Below are 23,477 nucleotides of genomic sequence, written 5' to 3'. Positions count from 1 at the left end.
TATCTGTGCATATTGATTTGTTATAAGGGTCAATCAACTTTTATTTGCATGACCCCTCAAAAGTTTTGACCTTCAACAACCCAGTCCAAACCCAATCAGGTAAAGATTGTTTCAAGACTGATTCAAGCTATGTTCTAGATATGTACCAGCTTTTAACAGAGCTTTTAACTTTAAATAAAAAATGATGTTCAACTGAGGATTTTCATTTTAAAAGGGTACCTGGCCCAGATCCAATGCAACAGCAGTAGTACAAACCTAGGTAGCGTACTATTAAAAAAAAACTATAATCACAAGAGATTGAAAAAAGGAACAATCCTGCCAAAAAAGGTAATGAAACAGGTAAACTAATAAAAACAATGGAACTGAATATTTAATTATACTTTAAAATATAATGAAAATACAATCTGACAACATGGTAAAGTCGCCCTGGATAAGGGCGTCTGCTAAGAAATAAATAATAATAATAATAATATGAAGAGAGTGCTTATAAAATTATTATGGTTGCTAAGAAATGGAAATGAGGTGATGTTTTAAATGTGTCTTGGCCAATCAGAGTGCTCCGTTTGTCCAAGTCCAAGTTTAGCACTAAACAAGCTCAATTACCTGCATATGTTCTGTAAAATTGTGTTAAATAATTATATTAAAACACACAACAGTAAACAATACCATTGTAAAGAAAGTCCATGTAAATATGCATCGCTGGTTAAAAACAATATGCTGCTGTTGTTTTAATAGATAATCCTCTTCTAACAGCAAAAGAAAAATAAAAAGCAATCTTTTTATTGTGCCACACTTCTTTTTTTATTCATGCATTTTTTTTTTCATAATGCAGGAACATAAATCATCTGATTAATATTTTTTTAGAACATAAGCTCACTGCTATCTCTGTGCTGTAAACATTCGCACAAGGCAGCCCGATTTCAAAATATATGCATTTTTTTCCCTCAAGTAGTAATCCATCATTATTCCTAACACAGCTGCAAGATAAAAGTACCAATTCTGTGCAGATAGGAGGTTGGGAATTTATATTAGCACTCTAGAGCTAATGGAATTGTGGCGTGTGTTTGTTTTGAGGGCTTTTGCCTTGTTTTAAAAGAAAATAAAAGGGCTGCAGGAATTCTGCAGGCAGCATAGCAGTACCCTTGTAGTGTTTGATTGGGACCCGCAGTTCTTTTATCAAAGATTTCAAACTGGTTTCAAGTTTTACAAATAGTTTCTTTGTCCTATCTTTAAATGAACTAGCCTTTCCACAAAACTAAGAGGCACTCTGTTTTATAAAGGAGGAAAGCTAACTGGTTCTGAGTGATTCTCTTTGGAATAGTTTTTCTCTAAAAATACAGAAGGTTATATACTGTAACTTGTTTGTATTTACAAGTGACTGACCCTGTAAATAGGGTTTATTTTTGTGGTTTTTTTTGTGTAAATAGTTTGTAGTGGTACTTGTTTTCATTGACTTGCATATTCTACAATGTAAATGTGCAGAATTATTCTACCAACTAAATACATGGCAATATTGTCTATTTTCCTATTCAAATGTGTTAACTTTATTACTTTATAAATGTTCATTAGTTTTTTGTTAAATGTGTGTTATCTAAACCCAGGAAATGGTTCATTTTGAGCATTGATTTAAAGACTTGTTTTCCATGTGAGAATGTGTCTGGATGTGAAGAAACTGTGGGCCTTAATTGGTGGGCCACTTGGTTAATTCATTATTCAGTTTGGGTTCAATGATCCAGGTGTGTGTATAAAAGGCTGAAACTGGCTTCTACGCTCAGTCTGGTAGAAGATGGGGTTTAAGAAGGAGCTGCACTGGGTTGCTGCCAAATGCAACCAGATGTTTGCCTGTACATTGTTATTATTTGCTAAACAAAAATCACATTTTGATTTATTTTTGTCAAATAAAAGTGCTTAATAGCATTGCTATTCACGACTGCCCGAATTCCTGCCTTTTTGCCCGATTGCTTTTGTTAAGCTCTTACAGAACCCTATACTGTAGCTACACAATGCTTCAAATAGTGTTTCGGTTGCTGACAAGTCATTCCTTGTGTACACAAAAGGTCTTAATGGAAGGTGCATTAAGCTTAAGTCCTGCTATTTTAAAAAGACTGGTAAGGCTACAGTTAGATTAGGAGCAGCAATTTAAACTACAGGTTCTGTATTATGTGTTCTTAACTGCCATCACAAGGCATAATATACTGTACCATTTAGGTCAGGGGTTTAACATTGATTTGTTGTTTAGGGATGTTCATGTTAAATTGTTTACAGACCAAGGTAACTTGTTTTAATGTACCTTAAGTCTAGGTCTTTGGTTGTAAGATGAGAAATTCTCCTTCACTTTTGTATAAAATATAGGTTATTGCCAGAGGCAAATCTCCAAACTAGCTGCTGTAATGAAAATCATCTGTAACAATTATAGATGCCCTTGTAAACCAGAATCTGCATGTCAGTGGTACATGCTTTGCTTTGGGTCCTTGGTCCCATGGCGACTATGCCCATACCAAATTCCCATTCCCTATTGCCTTAAGGACAGAGGGCTCAATTCTTTATTAAAGAAGTTTTTTTTTCAGTCTGTTTTTTGTGTATAAAATAACATTTTATATTCACAAAGCTGTTGTAGATTACTGCTAAAGACACCAACATTCTACAACAGTGACTGTATCAAGCATATTGAACATGATCAGTCATCAGTGAGTAACTACCAGTTAATGAATTAAAGTATGGAAGGGCAATAGTGGTACATTCCCTTTTCTCAAGAGAAGAAAAAGATGATGAGCAAGTAAGGGGTTGAGGTCCCCCGATTTATTTATTTATTTATTGTCATCATTAACTGCAGGAAAGGTATATCAAGCAGCTACAATACAATCTAAATATGTTTCATGCTTGACTGACGGAGGCAGGGAGGGTTGCTACTGGAGACTGACAATGCTTGTCAGCATTGGACTGTGGACTGGAAATGAAGAGAGAGCATAAAAATGGGCATGGGATGAAAACAGCAGGGCTGAACAGCATCTGGAAAGACTGAAACGTTAGGTAATAGACAGCTAAACTGATAAAGGCATTGGAAGAGAGCATTTCCCAGTGGGAAGTGGGGGTAGAGGGGTGGGTATAAATTGGAAAAAACCTGGTAAGATTCTTTTGAAAGTCACATCCAGACATAAAAGACGGGCAGATACAGTTATGTGGAGGAGGATATGGTTGAAGCTAATAAAAGTACATAGTGCATGGTGGAAGCAAAACACATTAAATGCAGTTTAAAAATTTACGAGAGACAGCAAGGATGATGAAGGGTGTCAATGCTTAAAACAAGGAATGAAGTGAAAAATTGCATCAGGTCACATTTTGTGCTTTGTCAGATTGCTATAGGACAGTTAGTGATCAGTGGTTAAATGTGTATTTGCCTGCAAATTGTAAAGTGCAAAGTAAATTCTGTTATATTACAACTCTATTACAAACTACGGTAACATCTGCCCGTCTTTTAGGAAATGGATAGTTACAGCATTCCTGATTTTTACATTTTTATATAAAAAAAGAAATGTTCTGAAGTGTGCATAAAACAGAATCTGAAAGATAACATTCTACCAATTAACCAAAAAAAAAAAGAGAAGAAAAAAAGAAGGATTTATGTCCTGTTCTTCCTCCCGCCTAGCTTCAGTGCTCCCTGCTCCAGTGCCCAGAATGCCCCTTGCTGGGACAGAAGCAGCTCCCTGCCACTGTATACTTGTCAGTTCACATCATCATACTGGGAGGTGAGCGACTCCTCTGCTTCCCCTGCTTCCACTGCCCTGTGAGACAGTGACTCACCCATTCCCCAGAGTGAGCTGTCCCAACCAGGCCATACACCATGGGGAACCTCCCGCCGCCACACAGCACAGTTGAGCAGTCATCACGCTTTCTTACATCTCGTTAGTCAGCAGGCAAAAACATCAACATAAACAGCAGTTCCCACTTTCATTAGGTAAGTTACTTTGTTCTATCCATCTGTTATAGTTAATGAGTCACGTCTGGGGTCTCTTTCTGCATGCCGTGCAGTCTGGACGAGAGGATGGCAGAGTAAAGCTGAGGCTACTCACCCTGTTTACAATTAACCTAAAATAAATCAAAACAGATTGCAAATAAACGAAAGAGTTGCTGTTGTAATTTTTTCAAACTTTTCTGCATGTTCTAGGCACAGGATGACATCTGTACACAGGATTAGATGTACTGGAAATGTGACCAATCTAACATTGACTGGATAGTTTCTCATACATGATTTACTATATAACTTTATAATAGACCTGACATTTTTTCCACATAATGCTGATTTTAAACTTTATGTTTAGTACCCTCCCCTGATCAATAGTAAATCAGGACTATCAATTAACTCTATCAATTGCGCTACCACTCAATCTCAATTTATTACAGCTACATTCAAATTTAAGTCACTTAGACAAATGGTTTTGGTAAATGACTACTGATCTACTGATGGAGGATGAATATATATATATATATATATATATATATATATATATATATATATATATATATATATATATATATATATATATATATAATCAAGCGTATATATGTGTTTCTTGTGATGTTTTTCAGGTATTGCTAGATTGACTTGACTCAACCCTGCTGGAAGGTAGATAGCAGGATTCCAGTGTGTTCAAATTAAAGACAGAGACAGGACTAATAAGGAGACATACTGTATCTCAGTGAATTGATTACTTAAAAATGGACCTAGTGCAAACTAAAGTGGATTGGATGCAGGAGCAGATAATGCAAGGGTGAATGATTGTAGATGTACTTATATTATGCAAAAAAACAATAATTGGTGCGTCATACTACAGAATGTTATTTCATGAAACATATAATGGTATTTTTAATATTAGCTGCACAAATCATTTATAAAGTGAGTCGGTGTAAACAAAAAAAATGACAAAGTATTTAGTGGAAGTATGTAGTGGAAATGACCCAGGTATTACAATGTCATTACTGTATATGACTCTTAGTTTTGAAGACAACTGGTAGCCAGTTAAAGTGATCTGACCTGGAATCTCACTTATCAGAAATTCCTTTCTTATCACAGTATCCTTTTTTTTTTTAATACAGCACTCATAGCTGTCAAACGGGAAACGTTCCTCCAGGAAGCTGATAAAGGAGATATTTGTTTTACTATTATTATGGGTGTTTGGATAAGGTGAAAGTGTCAAAAGCCATTCAAGAGTAGACTGTCACACAAAACAGTACTAAGCTGTGCATTTTCTGTAAGATAATACGTGTTCCTTCAGTGTCTATAACTGTGCTGTTATAAAATAGCTTTGATAAATTAAAAGCAGTGATTTGCTGAACAAGATCACATCACCGAGCAGTAAGACTTGTCTTATGCACGGTTAGGGGCGAATCACCTCTCAAGATCAAAACGTGCTGGGTCAGCTGCTTAAAAAAAAGCTTCTGGCCCACTATACTAGCAGTTAACGACTTTGGGCCAAATGGATATTAAACATTTAACTCATTTTTATAGTCAAACACTAACAAAAATGAAATATAATTTTTTAAAAAAAGATAATCAATTGCCATGAATTTATTTTCTTTACAATCTCAAAATATCAAGATTCGAGAAGCGTCCAAAAAAAAAAAAGTAAAATGTTTTTTTTTTAATTTTTTAAAAAAATTTATTTAAAATGTACCTGCGACATGACTTTTTTATAGTAGTATTAAAGCAGGTTCATTCTATGGTAGTATAACTTGCTTTTTACAACACATTTCTGAAACGTTGATGCAGCTCAGTGGGTTTTTATATCCGGTATTAATAAATAAATGGTTATATACGAGAGCTAATAGCTTTCAGTGGGATGCAGTGTGTATCCTCCTGTCAGACAGTATAATGACTTTCAGTGGGTTACTCTGTGGTTCCTCCACATGAAATAAAATTAATTGCAGCTGCATAATGTGTTTACCTTGAATGTGGAGGAAAGTACATTGTTTTCTGTGTAGATTTTAAAGTATCTTTGTATTTTATGTCTAATGCCCAGTGTCTTTATGATTGCAACACAGAAACCCCAGCAACAAACAATATTGCCATGGTGACTGAGTCTAAAAAAAGTGAACTAATACAAAGGAGGTCACTGGAAGTGAACGAATAAATTAAGACAATGTATTGCACATCTACAGTATAGATAAATGCTAAATAACCTAGATGATTGTGCGCTAACAATAGTGTACTGCAGGGAGTGTGTGGGTTTGTGTTCTGTCACTACAATTTATGTACACAACATACAATTCCACCATAGTCTTACCACATGCGTGATTACATGGTAATAACATAAGATGAACACAAACCCTTAACAAAACTGTAACCCAATTTATCTTACAATGGCTGCAAAAAATGTGTATTTCTTTTTGTAGAATCAGCCTTTGCATTTGCTGTAGAATAGCTTTAAGTGTACATTTTATTTCATATTTAGGTGTATTTTACTCCCTGTTCAGTGTAACAAGTGTAGTGTGTTCTTTGGCCATACAGACAAGAGGACACCACTATGCACGGCTGCGTGCTGAGATCAACAAGCAAACTATCTTTATTTTCCATAGGGGTTTATCATAGGTGTATAGGATTTGTCGAGTAGCTTGACCCAACCTGCAGTACAACTAAGATCTGCTTTATTTTTACAGCAAATTAAGACACCGACATGTTGATTAAGTGTCCCAATTCCGAGAAAATAAAATAGCCATTTAACTAAAAACTGACCCTTAAGCCTATGTTTTAATACAGTACCGCAGTTCCTTGTCTTAATACAAAAAACAGTTTAATGATCTTTTAATCTTAATATGCTGGCAAATCTAAAGTAATCTATCCTACATTAGGAGCCCCATTTACCATCCATAGACACACGTACCACGGAACTAACACATTAAAGACAGTAACAATCAAAAACAGATGCTGCTTAATACCTGAACAGCAGGATAAATGTTTGGTAACTCTTGTCAGAAAGCAGTAGAAATGCACCTGTAATTACAAACAGAATAAAATAAAATTGAATTTCAATGAAGAAATTGTCCATTCAGAATTTAAAACTAGTGATAAGCGATTATCACTTTTACAAATCGATTTGATGTTTGACAATAATCCAGATTATGATTCAGTGTCTTGAACAACATTGTAATTACATTGTAATTGCATGCATGGCTACAAATTTATTACACTGTAATTACAAGCCCAATGTCAAAATGTATAACGGTTTTTTTCTCATTTCAAGGCAGTAACAATACACTATTTACATTTCAGCTGTGTCATCTAAAGTAAATCTATGATTATTCATCTTTTCTATGTAAAGTAGGAATCACCCAAAACTTTCAACACTCAATCATATGATATTTAGTAGTTAAGTTATACAATTAGTCAGATGAAAAGTCTTTGTCAATATCTACTGTAGATTTTGTATGAATGTAGAATATTTGCAAAAATAAATAAATAAGATTGCAAAACAACTAACTGCTGCTTTTTACAACACATTTCTGAAAAGTTGATGCAGCTCAGTGGGTTTTTATATCCGGTATAAATAAATAAATGGTTATATAAGACAGCTAATAGCTTTCAGTGGGATGCAGTGTGTATCCTCCTATCAGACAGTATAATGACTTTCAGTGGGTTACTCTGTGGTTCCTCCACATGAAATAAAATTAATTACAGCTGCATAATGTGTTTACCTTGAATGTGGAGGAAAGTTTGCACAACAGAAAAACCCTTATTTAATAATCATACGTTGTCTGTCAAACATAATGCACACTAATTTTACTGCATCTTCATGCTAATTACTGAAGATTTACAGTGTTGATAATAAGGTAAGATTTAATGTTACTAATATATGGATTTCAACACATACCGTATCCTTTTGCATGTTGTGTAAATGCATGCACTTATTGATGAAACAGTGGAACGTCACATATCCGACCGTTACATAACCACCCTGATCAATGAACCGCCTCACTAAATAAATAAATAAATATTAAAAGTAGGCTACGAGAGTAATGGCATTGGCAGCAAATGCAGCTACCGCGATGGAAACAGAAAGAAAGCGTTATAGCAATCAGCCTTGTTTATGTTTGCTTACTTTTAACGCAAAAAATGTCCCCATGTTTAAAGCAGTTTGCGTGTTGTTTTTGTTCACTAACCTATTTATGGATGTGTAAATGCTTTTTTTTTATAGATGTTTGCAAATCTGACTTTTTCACATATCCGCCTATACCCCAGTCCACATGGGGTTGGATATGCAACATTGTACTGTTTATGGAATAAAACAGCAGGTAAACTAAAAAGAAAGGCTTGGGAGCATGGTGGTGCAGTTGGCTGACACACATCACAAAAGCACCACACAATTTGGCACTTGGCTATAGCTTCTGGAGTGATTGCTTGAGGGTGTTTGCCTTGGTGCCTGTAGCAATTGCCATTGTCCCTTACTTTTTATGAAGAAAGCATTAGGGCTGTGAAGATGAAATGGAGTGCTGAGAATCTATAAATCCTGCACTACTCAAGGATATGACTGATAACAGCTTGACACTGTTTGACAGTAAGTGTCTGTCATTATTGAGAGGAAAACAAACAAACAAACAACAACACAGGAGGAGATAACCCTCCAGTCAGTCCAGTCAGCAGCCACAATCTACAGTGCTCAGAAAAGTTGACACCATGAAAAGGGAAGGGTTAAGAAGTGAGAGTAATGCCCCCAAGCAGTCATTCATCCATATACTGTATGTAGGTAAGATATCAAATCAGGGCTTAGTCATTTTGAAGCTGGATACTGGATACAGAGTGATCCATTAAAAGATTGTCATGGTACTAAAGGTATTTGTAGGCTGTACTGTGCATTTTGCACCATGGAGAAACATCTTTGCAAATGAGCAAGCTGTTAGGTATACACCTCATTAAACTTTAGTAAACAGGGTATGCAAATGTAATTAACTCAAAAGTAACATACATTAAAATATCACATAAATAATAAAATCAGCATGAAGCTGTATGATTTTTTTTTGTTTGTTTGTTTTTCATAAACATTGCTGACTACTATTATCTTAGTGAAGCAGGCCAGAGAGATTTCCAACTAAGACTAATGGTAATAGGATTGTTGATGAAGCCGACCAGTGCCTCATTAGACACAGTCACTTCACCCTATAGCTACCTCTTCAGAAGTATGATACACAGTATTCCATAAATGAGTAAACATTAAAACTATCATGGGCTGAGCCACTTTTTAAGTGTATAAAGAAGATACAAATTCACCTTGTCTCATGTGTTAACACATCTTCCAATTATAATTAATTTAAGTGAATAAATAATTACTTTGAGCTACAGTAAGCTAATCTTGATGTTACCATGAAACTGAAGCCAGTCTCCATATTCTTGCAATAACAACTATGTCAACTCATATTAATCACAAAAAACATGTCAATATTAGACATTTACATTATATTCTGCATACTTACATTATGATAGATTCTGCAGTATTAGAAAGCCATAATGCTCTAAATATCATAGCTGCCACAGATTGTATGAGAATTGCATAGTATTGGACAGTGAAATGCAAGGGAACTCTGAAGACTGTGAAGGACCTTGCTCAGACCTTCACAGATACATTGCTGTACTAGAAACGTAACCACTGTATTAAACCAATTTATTTCCCTCTTATGGACTCCTCCTCATACAGTACGCATTCAAGTTAGCATGTTTATTTGATGGAAATCTAATACTGTACATTATGGGCTAAATGTGTATTGATGAATTTAAAACAATGCTGACAATTTTTGTTTAAATACATGCTATTTTGTGACTTTGAAAAGCAGGGATTATTCAACTCAATATGTAAGACTGTACCCATTAGTTTTTAGGAAACATTCTTACAGTAGATTACGTGATGTACTTTTCTATATTGCGAAAGAGTTGTATACTTGGTGCTGGATTACATGCTAAAGTCTGATTCTATGGACAAGTTAATCTTAGCAACCTTAACAATTAAATTAAAACCCATACTTTAAAAGATAGACTTAAAAAAGTACTGTATTAATACTTACAACAATATGTTATACTGTTATAAGCCCCGCTAAATGTTCCTGATTTTGGTGTCCAGAAGCCATCAGAGCAGAAATAGTAGTCATTCGCTCCAGCTAATATTCTGCCTCTAAACCTCTGTATTTAATATGGAGCTCTTCTCCCTCAAAACGCACCACAGCTTGCATCTCTCCTGGGCTGTCAATCACACTTCCCTTTCCTGATTTCATATTGATATAGCACAGCCGGGTTTCCAGCTCCCTGACCCAGTTTTCCAGCGTGAGATTTACAGTCCCTGTGGTTAGATACTGAGACGATGGATGGATGCACAGAGAATACAATGATGGCTAGCACTTCTGATCACAAGGCTGCTAGTGACCAATGAATAGAAAATGTTCAGTTTTCAGTGATAAAAGGAGCAATAGGAGGGATGGCGGTATATAGATGGCAACAAGGAATCGCTAATGCTACGCTACTCATTCTGATTAGAAGACTCACCCATATAACATAAATGCCTTCTTTCACACGATTCTGTTGTAATGTTTCCAGGCAAAGTGCAAAATAATAAGAGACCCCTTAGCTGTTTTATTGTCTTGCACGAAGTGCACCTACTGTACTTTCTACAAGTCCTCTGGCATGATTGATAGCAATGCCTGCATGCTTGGAAGTAATACTACAGTAATAATAATTGCCAGAAAAGCATTAAAACCTTCTCGTACACACTGCGTGTATAACCTGCGTATGTAGCTGAGCTGGTATTTTGAAATGATTAATGCATGTAGCTGATCTCTTAGTTCTGGGCTTATTTAAATTCCTTTTGCTTGCAAAATTCCTGTGTTCTTTATAATTAAGAATCATTTAGATTAGGCTCTTTTGACAAGACAGGTAATTACTTGGAATTTATGAAAAATATTTTTTTACAACCAGTTGTTAGTGAAGCCACTCCAGCAGCTGCCATCTCTATATTTGTTTTGTATAAAATGTTAGTATAGTGCCATTGCTGCTTCTTTTTCTTCTTTTTTACATCCTGAAGAGCAGATTCAATAAAAAAAAACAAAAAAACAAAAAAACGCCCTGCAGTATTTCCCTGTCTTATGGCACGGTATACATTTAAGGGCTTTTAGAATTTCAATACATTCTGTTTTGATTGAATCCTCCCAAACCCATGTGAAAGGGTTAACAGTCCTGTAAATATTCATCAACATACTAAAAGGAAGCGTAACAATTCACCGGCAGTGTTCAAAACAATGATTTAGATATCAATCAGGACTTTTGGGGCTTATTGGAGCCTCTTAGAACATACAGTACAATAGTGTCAGTTACACTTCATTACACGAAGATGCACTGGTTTACATTGCACTCATTTTTCATTACCATTGGACTTGATCATCAATTAGTTTAAACTCACCTAATAACCATTAGTGAGTTGCTTCATCATACCTATCTGATGCAAATAGAAAAACCACATACCTCAAGTGAACAATAAGCATGAGCTATCGGGAGCGTTAATGTATTGCCCATTCAGCAGTCATTTGGTAATACTCAAAATATTTCAAAGTGGTCTTTGAAATATTTTGAGTATTTTTCATAGTGCACTAAATTGCTGCTATGTAACATTAACAGTGCAGCAGCTCGGACTTCATTGAATCTCTTTGATTGTAACGTCTAAAGAGAGGATCTGACACAAGTTGTAGGAATAATGAGAACTAGAGGATATAATTATGTTTTGAACTCATCTCAGGTCACAGGTCACAGGTTTGCAGGCTTGATCTTAATCTCCAGGAATAACAATCTGTTTCTTAAATGCACTACTAAAGCTTTTGCTCAGATAATGAGTAGTAGCATCCAGTTACAATTTATAATTGTGTTATTAAATGAGTGGATTATTGTATACAAGGAACAGACGTTTATTACAACAATAGTGCAAATCTTGGTGTCATGTTATAAAGTAGTTATCAGGTTACTTATAAATACCCTAGTTACATGTTCCTAGTGCATTGTATTGTTATAGCATGTTAATAGTCAGTCAAATATTGTTTCAATCCTTTCTAACACATTTGTAAACTACTGACTGTTTATAACATATTATCACATGTTTTTAATTTTGGTAAAGATACTGTTTGTCTGCCTACTTGGTGTTGGAAGTGTGGATGAAACTCCTTTAATGTTTAAATATTTAAAATCCTACTAGAGGAGAGACTTCTTGCCAATTTTAGCAGTGCCGCATTTGCTTCCAGGCATTGCTTGTAAGCTTATTGTAACTGTCTAGACCTCTATTGGTTTGTAGGAAAATCTTCAGAAGATGCCGGAGGAAAGCTTAAAACACATGTTGTTGTTGTTATTATTATTATCATTCAAGGAAACTAACTTTAATTCCCTACAAGTGCACTCACTCTCGTTCCTCTTTTTTGTCACTAAATTACAAGAAAACTGTCACCACTGTACTTGTTTTCTGATTCTCTACAGTAGCTTTGCCTTTTTATGATCTCAGTTTTACATAAGGCCAAGTCAGCAGGTGTTACAGATGCCCTTACCTCTTCAAATGCCATCAGTCTGATGTCAGCCTTTTATTGCATCATAACTGACAACACCTTTCATGACAAGTATTGGCACCGTAATAACTGTTCTCTGATGTTCCAGAAATCAGTAAGTCACATGGACATCAGTTACAAAGGCATTACTTAAATAAATACATGTATTGAATACAATATATTTAAAAAGTAATATTCCATTCTGTTTACATGAATACCCGCAGTTTATTTTAGAAATGTAATTGCAGAGAAGGACCAAGGTCTGGATGATGGGTTTAGGGGGCTTTAGATATGATGTTTCCCATAATACAAAAAAAACAAAAAGAAACTGGTGATTGACTTATGTAATTTAAAAATGTAGTTGATGTTGTCATTTCTGTTGTTTACATGTGGTTAATTATTTCTTCTATCTGTGGATGATGTGTGTTTTCCTCATGTCTTGATCCCACATGTGGACAAATCATCCATAATGTTTAAACATTCAATCAAAAATATAATATACAACAACAACAAAAAAGTAGACAGGATGAGCTGGATTTTTTAGAACATTTTACAACACGTTGGAATCACCATAGCTTAAATGAATAGTGGTAATCCTGTGTTTATCCCAGGATTACCACTATAAAAAGGTATAGCGGTGTTCAGGTTACTTAAATCAATCCCTTCTACTATTAGAACTACTGGTAAAATGGACAGCGCTTGCATCTCTAGAATGCATAGCATGGGAACAGAGTTGATATCTCACCCTTGTAAAGACTGTGTCCCCTCAGACGTCTTGTAACCAATCTGATACTGCCATTGCTAGAGCTGTCAATCGCAATCATTTCAGGAGCAGTACATAGAAAACCAGATTGGATTATTAAAAAAAAACAAAAAAAAAAAAACTCTATTACTTAAAAGCTTACCATTTTCAGTTCTAACACCAACACTTGAGTGTATGCAGATCCATCTCTATTTATTGAAATCTATTTGAAACAGAATGACAAGTAAATTGCATGCATTGCACTTGGTCTTTATTGGCACTAATGTGTAGCAGAACTTTGAATTGAAGAGTTATGACAGAAAGAAAATAGTTGTAGCCCACATGTGATATAGTGTACATATGGCTCACAGATCAAAGTGCTGGACCACACATTGTCTTCTTGAGGTTTGGGGTTAAGGCTATAGAGCTTTTCAGACCTACTACAAGTACAGCATCTCCTCAATGCAGGACCAGGGTCTGCAGAATGGGCTGTAATTACTGGTAAATCTTTGTAAAAGGGAGATCATGCAAAACATTGGTAGGGCATTACACGTCCCAAGCTGTGCTTTGTCATGGGCGTGATGGGTCCCCTGATGGGTTGGTACCAAGCCAGTTTACTCACCTGTGCAGTTGAGGTTCAGTCTTCCTTCAGGGATGTGCCGGATTGTTTTCTGCTGTTCACCCCACCGTCTTTCTTCATATTTTTTTCTGTGCCTTCTCTGCAAAACAAGATAGAGATAAAAGCTATTGACGTAAAATGTAGCCTTGACACAATTGTACATCACAATGTGCTGGTTTGAAAAAGATAAAGACGCATTGGCTCCCGAGTGGCGCATCTGGCAAAGGCATTCCGAGTGGAGTGCAGGATGTGTCCTATAGCCTGGAGGTCGCCGGTTCGAGTCCAGGCTATTCTATTGCTGACCGTAGACGGGAGCTCCCAGGGGGTGGCGCACAATTGGCCTAGCGCCGCCTGGGGGGGGGAGGGCTCAGGTCAGCCAGGGTGTCCTCGGCTTACCGCGCACCAGCGACCCCTGTAGTCTGGCTGGGTGCCTATGCGTTTGCCTGTAAGCTGCCCAGAGCTGCGTTGCCCTCTGATGCTGTAGCTCTTTGGTGGCTGCACGGTGACTCTGCAGTGTGAAAAAATGCGGTCGGCTGACGACACACATTTTGGAGGACAGCGTGTGTTCATCTTCACCGCTCCCAAGTCAGCACGGGGGTGGTAGCGGTGAGCTGAGCCTAAAAAAAATAATTGAATATGCCAAATTGGGAGAAAATAATAAAAAATAATTGCTGATTACTAAATTAAAAATAAATAAATACATAAATACAAAATAAAAAGATAAAGACGCAAATGCTTAGCTCAGTACTGAATGAAAGCTGTGAATTCTAACTGGCATGGGGGTGGAGGATTCTAGAGCAAATTTCTATAATGAATCAATTCATAAGAAAGCTGCATCCACCAGCTTTATATTGCACACTATTTTGAAGTTCCTTAAAAACAATACTACATAGTGATTGCATGGTAATGTTCACTTGTATAAAGTACACCTAATGACTTTAATAACACACTTACTTGTGTTAAAACCCAAACATGAATTCACCAGTAGCAGGGACAACATGATCATACACAGATACACTGTATGGTTGATATTAAAATGTGTTAAATGTATATTTAAATATATAACTTCATATGAACCCAATATTAATTAAATGATGTAGGTATTTGTTATTATTGAACCACAATTATAATTCAAAGTAAAGACATAGTCCACTGCATCCCGTCACCAGCAGTAAAGATACTCCCCAAGTGGTTTATATATTATGAAACATAGGACTTGTATTACTTAAAATATTTTATCTTACAATCTCAAGCACTGTGGGGAAGATTTAAATATAACGGGCTGGAAACTGGTTCTATACTAACTTCCTCTCTATGTCTTGGTTTTAACATGTGGGAGTGTTACTTATGCAGAACCTATACCGAATGGATCTCAGTATCACAGTGAAGGAAACATGTTAGCTAAACCTCGCACAGCACGGATAGGGAGAGGATTCATAGCATGAACTTTAATTAACGGCATTGGTTAATTAATTCTGCTTCCATGGAGATGTCTCCGTGCACTAGGAGCTTGCTAACCAGTCCATCTAATTAAGATAATAAATAATTCCTGACAGTATATTTTATTTATTTATTTAACACTTCACATTTGTGTCACAGGAAACAACGGCTTCATGGTCATGTTATTATTGCATTAATAACACAAAATAAAAAGTACAGCCCTAATTAACTCGTGGAAAAAACATGACCTACATTGAGTATGGTAATTTGAGAATTATATATTAACTAGACAATGATTACAAGCAGTGCTACCCCCGTTTCAAACTGATGCTCCAGCGGCATGCTGAACTGCACTGAAATTAAGTAAGCGTTAGAGCCGCACTTCATTATATTCCATGAACCAATTGATTTCATACCGGCAAGCCGAAGTGAAGTGCATAAGCAGTGACAAACCCAGGAAGTGAGTGAGCGTGAATGTATGTGTTTGTTTATGTTTGTTATCGATATTGTACCAATGAAAACATTTACCCACTGTATCATGTCCCTGTTCTAGCTAGCTAGTTAGATATGGATTCAAGTGATGCCAGACGTCAAATCATTATTTGGAAGATTCTTCAAGAGAGAAATAAAAGAAGAAAGATGATGGATATTCTCAGCATGATGCTGGCGACACGAAATTTCTTCATGAAATGCTTAATTACAAGTGTGAGACTCAGAACTGCTCCTCACTGCTCCTCTGTGGGAGCTGCCACGATTGACTCTGGTGGTAACAGGTGATCAGTACAGCACGATACTCTTTAGCATATCATTTGCGTACATTAGCATTATGTACAGTTAAGTACAGTTCGCCACTGGAGCACCGTATGCAAGCAAGGTGCACCAGAGGCGCTCGGAATGGCAGTTCAGTTCAGCATGTCGCTGGAGCATCAGTTTGAAACAGGGGTTAGACTCGGGGGTGGACACGGGTGGATGCTATCCACTCACTTTTTTGGAAGGGTAGATGCAGTCCATCAACTATTTTTGATGAAACACCATTTTTCACACTCTCTGGATAGTTATTTATCTTGAATGGTGGCCTATTTTATTTCTCTCCAATACTTCATCGTTTAACGTTCCGGACGCAACTTTTCCTTGTATTGCGTCCGCGTGTGCTCTCTGGCTAAACTGCAGTCTTGTACTGACATTGACAAGCAGCACCGGGAACTGAAATTGATGTGACAACTGTTTTTTAGAGGACGATTACATTATTATTATTATTATTATTAAAACAATGTTATTACAATAACAACATGTGTTGATCCTGCGTTCCTAGCAAGATCTCTCGAAAATAATTGTGAAAGCTTATAATATAAAGTGAAAGTTGTTTAATATCATATCAGTGTTTACAATGACACTACACACCTGTTTTTACTAGGTTTTAATACAAAGCCTTCCATTCTTTATTTTATTGATACATTTTGTCATGTTTTTTATTTGTGACCTGCTGTTTTGTCTGATTTTTAATGTCTGTTTTTTCTATGTTTTTTCTTTTATGCATACAACTTAATACTATGGTGCTTTATTGAAAGAACTGAAAGAGTTCCTTTGCAATATTCTATTGTGACTGACTGCTGTATCAAAGCATAACAGTGTGCCATTTTGAGAGATGTCCTGCAGTGTGTTGATACCAAGCCTTTTCTATTTTGTGGACGAAATATCTCTGTTTTAAATAATCATTGTCTAATCCTAAACATTTTTAAACATTATATCTGACATTTAGTGTATGTAAAATAACTGTTTTTATTGTAAATGTTTAAACATTTTTTTGGTTGACCAGTTAGGAGATGTAAATATTCAGATTGTTTTCCAAATTGTTTCATGTGGGCACATCCGCCATTAACATTTTTGAAATTATTGCACCGCATATAGCCTTGCAGACAAATAATATTTCTCAAGAACAGGCAAGGCTAGCCCTCCTAGTTTAGACAGTGACAGTCTCCTGTTCTTTATTCTAGGCTGGGCATCTTCCAGAGAAAATCTACCCAACAGTGACAACATTTTCCAGTTCAGCATGTTCTACTATAATTAATATACTGGTTATTGATAGCCTAAAACTTAGTTCCAATCTTCACATAATATCTTTATTTACATACAAAGCAAGATTTTCCCATCAAACTAACGGTATGATTTTCCATGGGCCCAGGCTCCCCAAATAATATCCACAGATCAGTGTCTTCATCTTTATTCCCCACTGGGGGCCCGATGGTCCCAAAACCCCTTGCAAGTAGGAAAACACGCGACGTCTCCACATTGGGTGACACTATAGAGTCCAACCCTGTCTAACCCTGATTACAAGTAATTGAAAGATCATATTACCAAATAAACTAAATGCAAACTATAAACTAATCAAACTGTTATTACCATGTAAAAGAGGGAATTACAATTACCTCACCTACTGGGTAATTTCGTAATTAGCGGTAACTGTGCTAATTTTATACAGTACGGTATTTTTGGATGAATGGGTCGGTTACATTTTACCCTTCTTTGTCAATGAATACAAACACACAATACAAACTTGTATTTAATAATAAATAAACAGATTAAAAACAGGATAAAGAATGCATCTTTCAATACAGTTAAAATACAGAAGACCAAGAGTAGCTTGTACATACCTAACTGAACATGTATAGATTATTGTTTTGGTTCCTGATTATGCTAATTAAGTTTTATTTTTCAAACAAAATTGTTTTATTCACAGGGAAAGCTATGCTTCATCATCTGTGTAGTCTAAACTAATTATAAAATCTAAAGCAGTAAAAGATTAATTCATTTGATTTCATCTGTGTTCGTGAAATATAATGATACTGGTAGATCAATGAAACTAGAAATAGGCACACTATGCTATTGACTGACAAGACAGGGCTTTAAGAAGGCAAACAGTCTCCATGTAAGTCTGCAGAACATTTGGGTTATCATTTATGGATGGTCATTTTACAGACATACATTCAACTCAGTGTTCAATGAGAAATACTTTGAAATACCTTAGATCTTTGGCCTCCTGCATGTTTTTGAAGATATTTGTGCTTAATCATAACTGCTAAAGGCAACTTGGCTTGTTAGCAGTGCGTGACATTGCATATGATTGACTTTGTATATTTGTGAACTAATCTGTCATACTAATTTGAATGTGTAATTGACTGTGCAAGGCGTTTTGTTACCTGATATCCTGGGAGATTAAGCCTCCCAATACTGGTCAGTCAATTATACAAATAAATTAAGAAATTAAGAAATGAAGAGATCACATTTTGTATGTACACTTAACTGATCTTCGTTTCTCATTTCATTGCCTGCTGAAGACTCATTCTTTGCATACTCATTTATTACTCACTTCACAGATCTAATAAGGAACCAGGAGGGTTTTCTTTGCACATTAAACTAACCACCACTGTATTCCTAAAGCTCATTGCTGTGTTGTGTTTACAGCTATATCTGACATCCTTTAAAATCAAGAACCTAACCTTAAACTAACTTTTCTTCTCCACATCCATCTGAACGCTGCTAGAATTTGAATAAACCCAAAGAATACAGATAACGTCATTTAATTAGCTGGTAAGGGTGTGATTTGCATTTCAATGAAAGAGGTGATCGTTATAGCGCCTCAGGCAGCTATCAACCAGTAAAGGACTGTGAAAAACATGAATATGGGTGAAAGAAGGCGAGTGTAAAACTTCAGAATCTGGTACACCATTCTTTCAATTGTTTATTTAAATGATCCCATTTAGCTGATCAATAACCCATTTCATGGCATTCAACAGCCATTGGATCTAGAGAGGGCTTGGCATTATACATCTTGCAGCTGCACAAGTCTACCTTAACCCATGAGGGGAAAAAAGCTTCTCATCTAATATATGTCAAATTGAGATTTCAAATTTGAATTCTCTCTTCCTGTGAAGTGATATCAATAATACCATTTAAGTGATAAGTACTGGGCTTACTGAGTGCATAAGAGAACAGTATTCTGAGTAGATGCAAAGACAAAGTAGAGATTGTTACACTTGCCAGGAGATGGATGTCTCCAAGTAACGCTTGATGCATCCTCTAGTTCCAGCTATTATATTAAGAAACCAGTTCTGTGCTGCTTCCACTCTGATTTCAACCTGAATTAGCCCTTCCGGAACAGGCTGCTTGGCTGCCAATGGGAGTCTTTGAGACGCTTGTGTATTGAGACTGTGTCCTGTTATTGCATGATAACAGAATATGGAATCACAATGATAGTGAATAGCAGATATAGCCCACTATATGCCATATCATATTTTATAAACCTAAAGGTTAAGAGGAAAGACTTAAAGGACCTTGAAGGGTATTTTATTTTAAGTAAGCTTTTGTCCTTTTTCTCTGTCATTTGTAAGTCTAGTCAGGTGTAAAGTAAAAAAGAGCATTTAAAAAGTACCTTCAGATAAGGTTTTTCTTATCAAAAGAATGCCCATATGTTTCATGTTCTTTTTCCCTCCATAAAGCCTTACATTTGATAATGTAACTTTAAATAGTTTCTGACCTATGTGTGACCTTAAAAAAAGATAAAAAAAGAAGATGGATAAAATTGCCTTCAGCTTCTGCAGGCTTTGAAATTTCACACTGAGTATCGGTATGTAAACTGGACACGGATCTACGAGATTGAAATGCTGGCTGTAACAAGACAGCAAATGACCATCAACCATGGTTTCCAGGATTCAATCCAAATCAAGTGCCTGACTTGTATGAGTTGATGCAAATGCAAGATGATTACACATAAGTATGAGGACAAATAAGAATTTTTTGCAAAAGCAAAAGGTAAAATAAAAGAATCCATATACACGTCATCAAATCAAACGCTGAAGCCTAAAGGCAGAGTCTTTAATTATACTTGAAAAAATACATGCATAACATTTTTTCAAAAGAAACATATACTGGATACAGTGCAAAATAGAGCTAATAGCATTCAAAATTGAATGAATAAAATCCCACTCAAAGTGGTTGTTGGCAAAGTCGATATCTGTCTTTACTGGTTGGGAAAATCTCATCTACAGTTTTCGATGACTCTAGCATAGATTATTATGTAACTTGATCCAGGAATATGGAAATAGTTTATATTAATGGATGTTCAGATACAGGGGATTTTAATATGGAAACTAAGCAACCTTTTATACAATCCCCAATAGTTTGGGAATATTTTGCACACTTAAGTGATGAAGCTACTACTGTCTTTTCTTCCCCATTTTCTTCCCCATTTTCCTGATTGAAAACACTAAGCTCCCAATCCAAATGCAACCTGTTATGAATGTTATGAAGCCTTTCTTCACAGACACACAATGAAGTACGAAATAGAAACTATGGATATCTTAAAATGGCCTTGTAAATAACAACTTGTACCTGATTTAATTAGATTGTAACACCATGGCAGAGGTCATTACCATATAATTGGACACATGTTGGTAGTTAACCAGTTTTTACCATGGTATTAGATGGTTATGTATGTCCCATAATATAAAGTGGTATAGTTGGAGCACTAGTACGCTAGTTTATATTCAAATGTCAAAAAACAGAGACATCTTGTAGGTAAACATAAATAGATAGACAGAAAGACAGACAAAGGAACAAACTGGCAATATTCTCACACAATCTCACACAAATCAGTGTAAACAAACTGCATATTCATTGTTTGAGTCTTCTGTCTATAGCAAATGACATGAGAGTTTCTAGGCACTACTGCAGTGATCTTCACTATTTTTCAAGCAAGGGCCACTTGACCAAAAAAATCAGTGAGATGAGGGCCGCACCAATTTTACAATACAACTCTATTCTTTTTTTTTTCTTTTTAAATTTGTAGTCGCCATTTTTTTTTTTTTTTAATCATTTTCTCCCAATTTTGAATAGCCAATTATTTTTAGGCTCAGCTCACTGCTACCACCCCCGCGCTGACTCGGGAGCGGCGAAGATGAACACATGCTGTCCTCTGAAGCATGTACCATCAGCCAACTGCTTTTTTCACACTGCAGACTCACCATACAGCCACCTCAGAGATACAGCGTCGGAGTATAACGCAGCTCTGGGCAGCTTACAGGCAAGCCCGCAGGCGCCTGGCCAGACTACACGGGTCGCTGGTGTGTGGTGAGCCGAGGACACCCTGGCCGACCCAGGCCCACCCCCCACTGTGCAGCACTTGGCCAATTGTGCGCTGCCCCCTGGGAGCTCCCGTCCACGGTCAGCAGTGGAATAGCCTGGACTTGAACCGGTGACTTCCAGGCTACAGGGCGAATCCTGCACTTCATGTGGAGCACCTTTACCGGATGCGTCACTCAAGAGCCCCCATACAACTCTATTCTTATACAAAAAATAGATGAACATGTGAAATTAAAAACATTTAAAGCATAATGGGATAATACTAACTAAACTGACATTAAATTAAATAGCATGCAAGGTGAACCAGTATGAAACAACCATTTAAAGATTGAATAATGCAAAACTTACTTTAAAAACTGGAAGAGCAGAAGTGTGCCTGTTGCTCCTTGACTTTCTCATTGCAGTACTGCATTGAGAAAGTAAGGCAGTCCAAATGTTCATTGGTCAGTTTGTTTCTCTGTTTCCTTTTCACAACATTCATTGTTGAAAAGGTGAACTCGTAGGTGTATATGCTGACAAAAAATGACATCACTTTTTGCACACATTGTTTCAGAGTTGGGTATCGTAAATCAGGGACCATGTTCTAGAAATGATAAACACCTGCTTTGAGCTCAGACTTCATGATGTCAATCATCTGAAGTTCCACTGTTTCACTCTCCACTCTGTTAAGACCAGTGACAGAGATGACACTGATGCATTGAAGGGGTTCTCAATGAAATTAAAAAGCTCCTTGTACACAGCAACATCTTTACATCTCTTTAATTCTTCCAAGACATGTACAAATGACGTGTGCTGCTAATGATTCAAAACATCTGGATTGTCCGAGGTGACTGACTTAAGTTTTGGAAAGTGAACAAAGCAATTACTCCACAGGAATGAACAATGTTGTGATCTTGCACTGAAATGCTGTAACAACATGCAGCATGCCACTCGGGAGTTTCTGTTTTCCATGTAATTGGAGGTTTAGTGCAGTCAGAAATGATAACTTTATTATCTAGCCTGGATCTTCCAATTCTTTCTCCTCCTTCCCCTTGCTTTCAAGAAATTCATGAATCAGAAGGAGAAGACCCAGAAATCTTTCAAGAACCCTGTCACGAGACAACCATCTCACTTCATTGTGCATTGCTAAGTCGCCACACTCTGTTTCGTACTCTGAAACCACAACCCGAAATTGCCCATGGTTCAATGCTCCTGAAACAATCAAATTGACCACCTTTACAACAAGCATTTCACTGTTTTTCAATTTGCTCACGAGTGCTTCCTGGTGAATTATGCAGTGAAACGTAATGAATTTTGGAATGCCATCTTGCTTCCGCACCAGACCAAACAATCCATTTTCTTTCCCCCTCATGTTTGATGCACCGTCTGTACACACAGATATTATCTTCTTCCACTCCAGCTTATTTCCAGTAAAAAAAATCAAGAAGTGCAGAAAAAGCATCTGAACCATTCGTCTGGGTTTTCATGGGTATTAAAAACAATAGTTCCACACAGAATAATTCTTCTTTGGGGAAATGAATCCACACACACAATTGCGAGAAGTCACTTATATTTGTACTTTTGTCCAAAGCAAAAGATCTGCCAATTCTGTGTTATTTTCTGATTGTCTTTTTAATGCAATTAAAAACCGACGCATTCTTCCTCGAGTAACTTGCTCCACAAAATATACATAAACAATCTCCACAAACCGCTATGCACTGGTGACGGTGAGTAGTAATAGATGCACCATTTTTTGTTGTACCTCATTTTGAAATATGTGTATGCGACAGTGTTTTGTTAGGTTTTATGTGATTACTGTCTTACACAATTAATTTATCACTGCCGTGATTTAAATGTGAACAGTCATCAAAACAGTATAAAGAGAAATCATAGCATAAAAATACCTTAAAGTAAAAAGATGAATCCAGAAGCCACCTTTAGGGTTTATTTGGCGACGGTTAAGAAAAATATATACAGACACTCCCATATTTCCCACCAAGGTAT

At 36.4% G+C, this 23,477-nt stretch overlaps 1 protein-coding gene across 6 annotated transcripts in view; it reads right to left on the bottom strand.

Moving 5' to 3' along the window:
• LOC117431539 (protein ELFN1) overlaps positions 1 to 23,477 on the bottom strand; it is a 148,928-nt gene that overhangs the window by 44,657 nt on the left and 80,794 nt on the right. For 4 of the 6 annotated variants that reach the window (XM_034052547.3, XM_034052543.3, XM_058995954.1 and 1 more), the window contains one exon: positions 13,920 to 14,016. The gene's annotated coding sequence lies outside the window, so the exon portion shown is untranslated. Of the gene's footprint in view, positions 1 to 13,460; positions 13,521 to 13,919; positions 14,017 to 23,477 lie in introns of all 6 variants that reach the window. The other 2 variants (XM_058995953.1, XM_058995952.1) reach the window with 1 other exon arrangement.

This window comes from Acipenser ruthenus, chromosome 22, assembly GCF_902713425.1.
Source record: "Acipenser ruthenus chromosome 22, fAciRut3.2 maternal haplotype, whole genome shotgun sequence".
In the NCBI taxonomy this organism is placed as follows: Eukaryota; Metazoa; Chordata; class Actinopteri; order Acipenseriformes; family Acipenseridae; genus Acipenser; species Acipenser ruthenus.
This window is presented reverse-complemented; position numbering and strand designations above follow the sequence as displayed.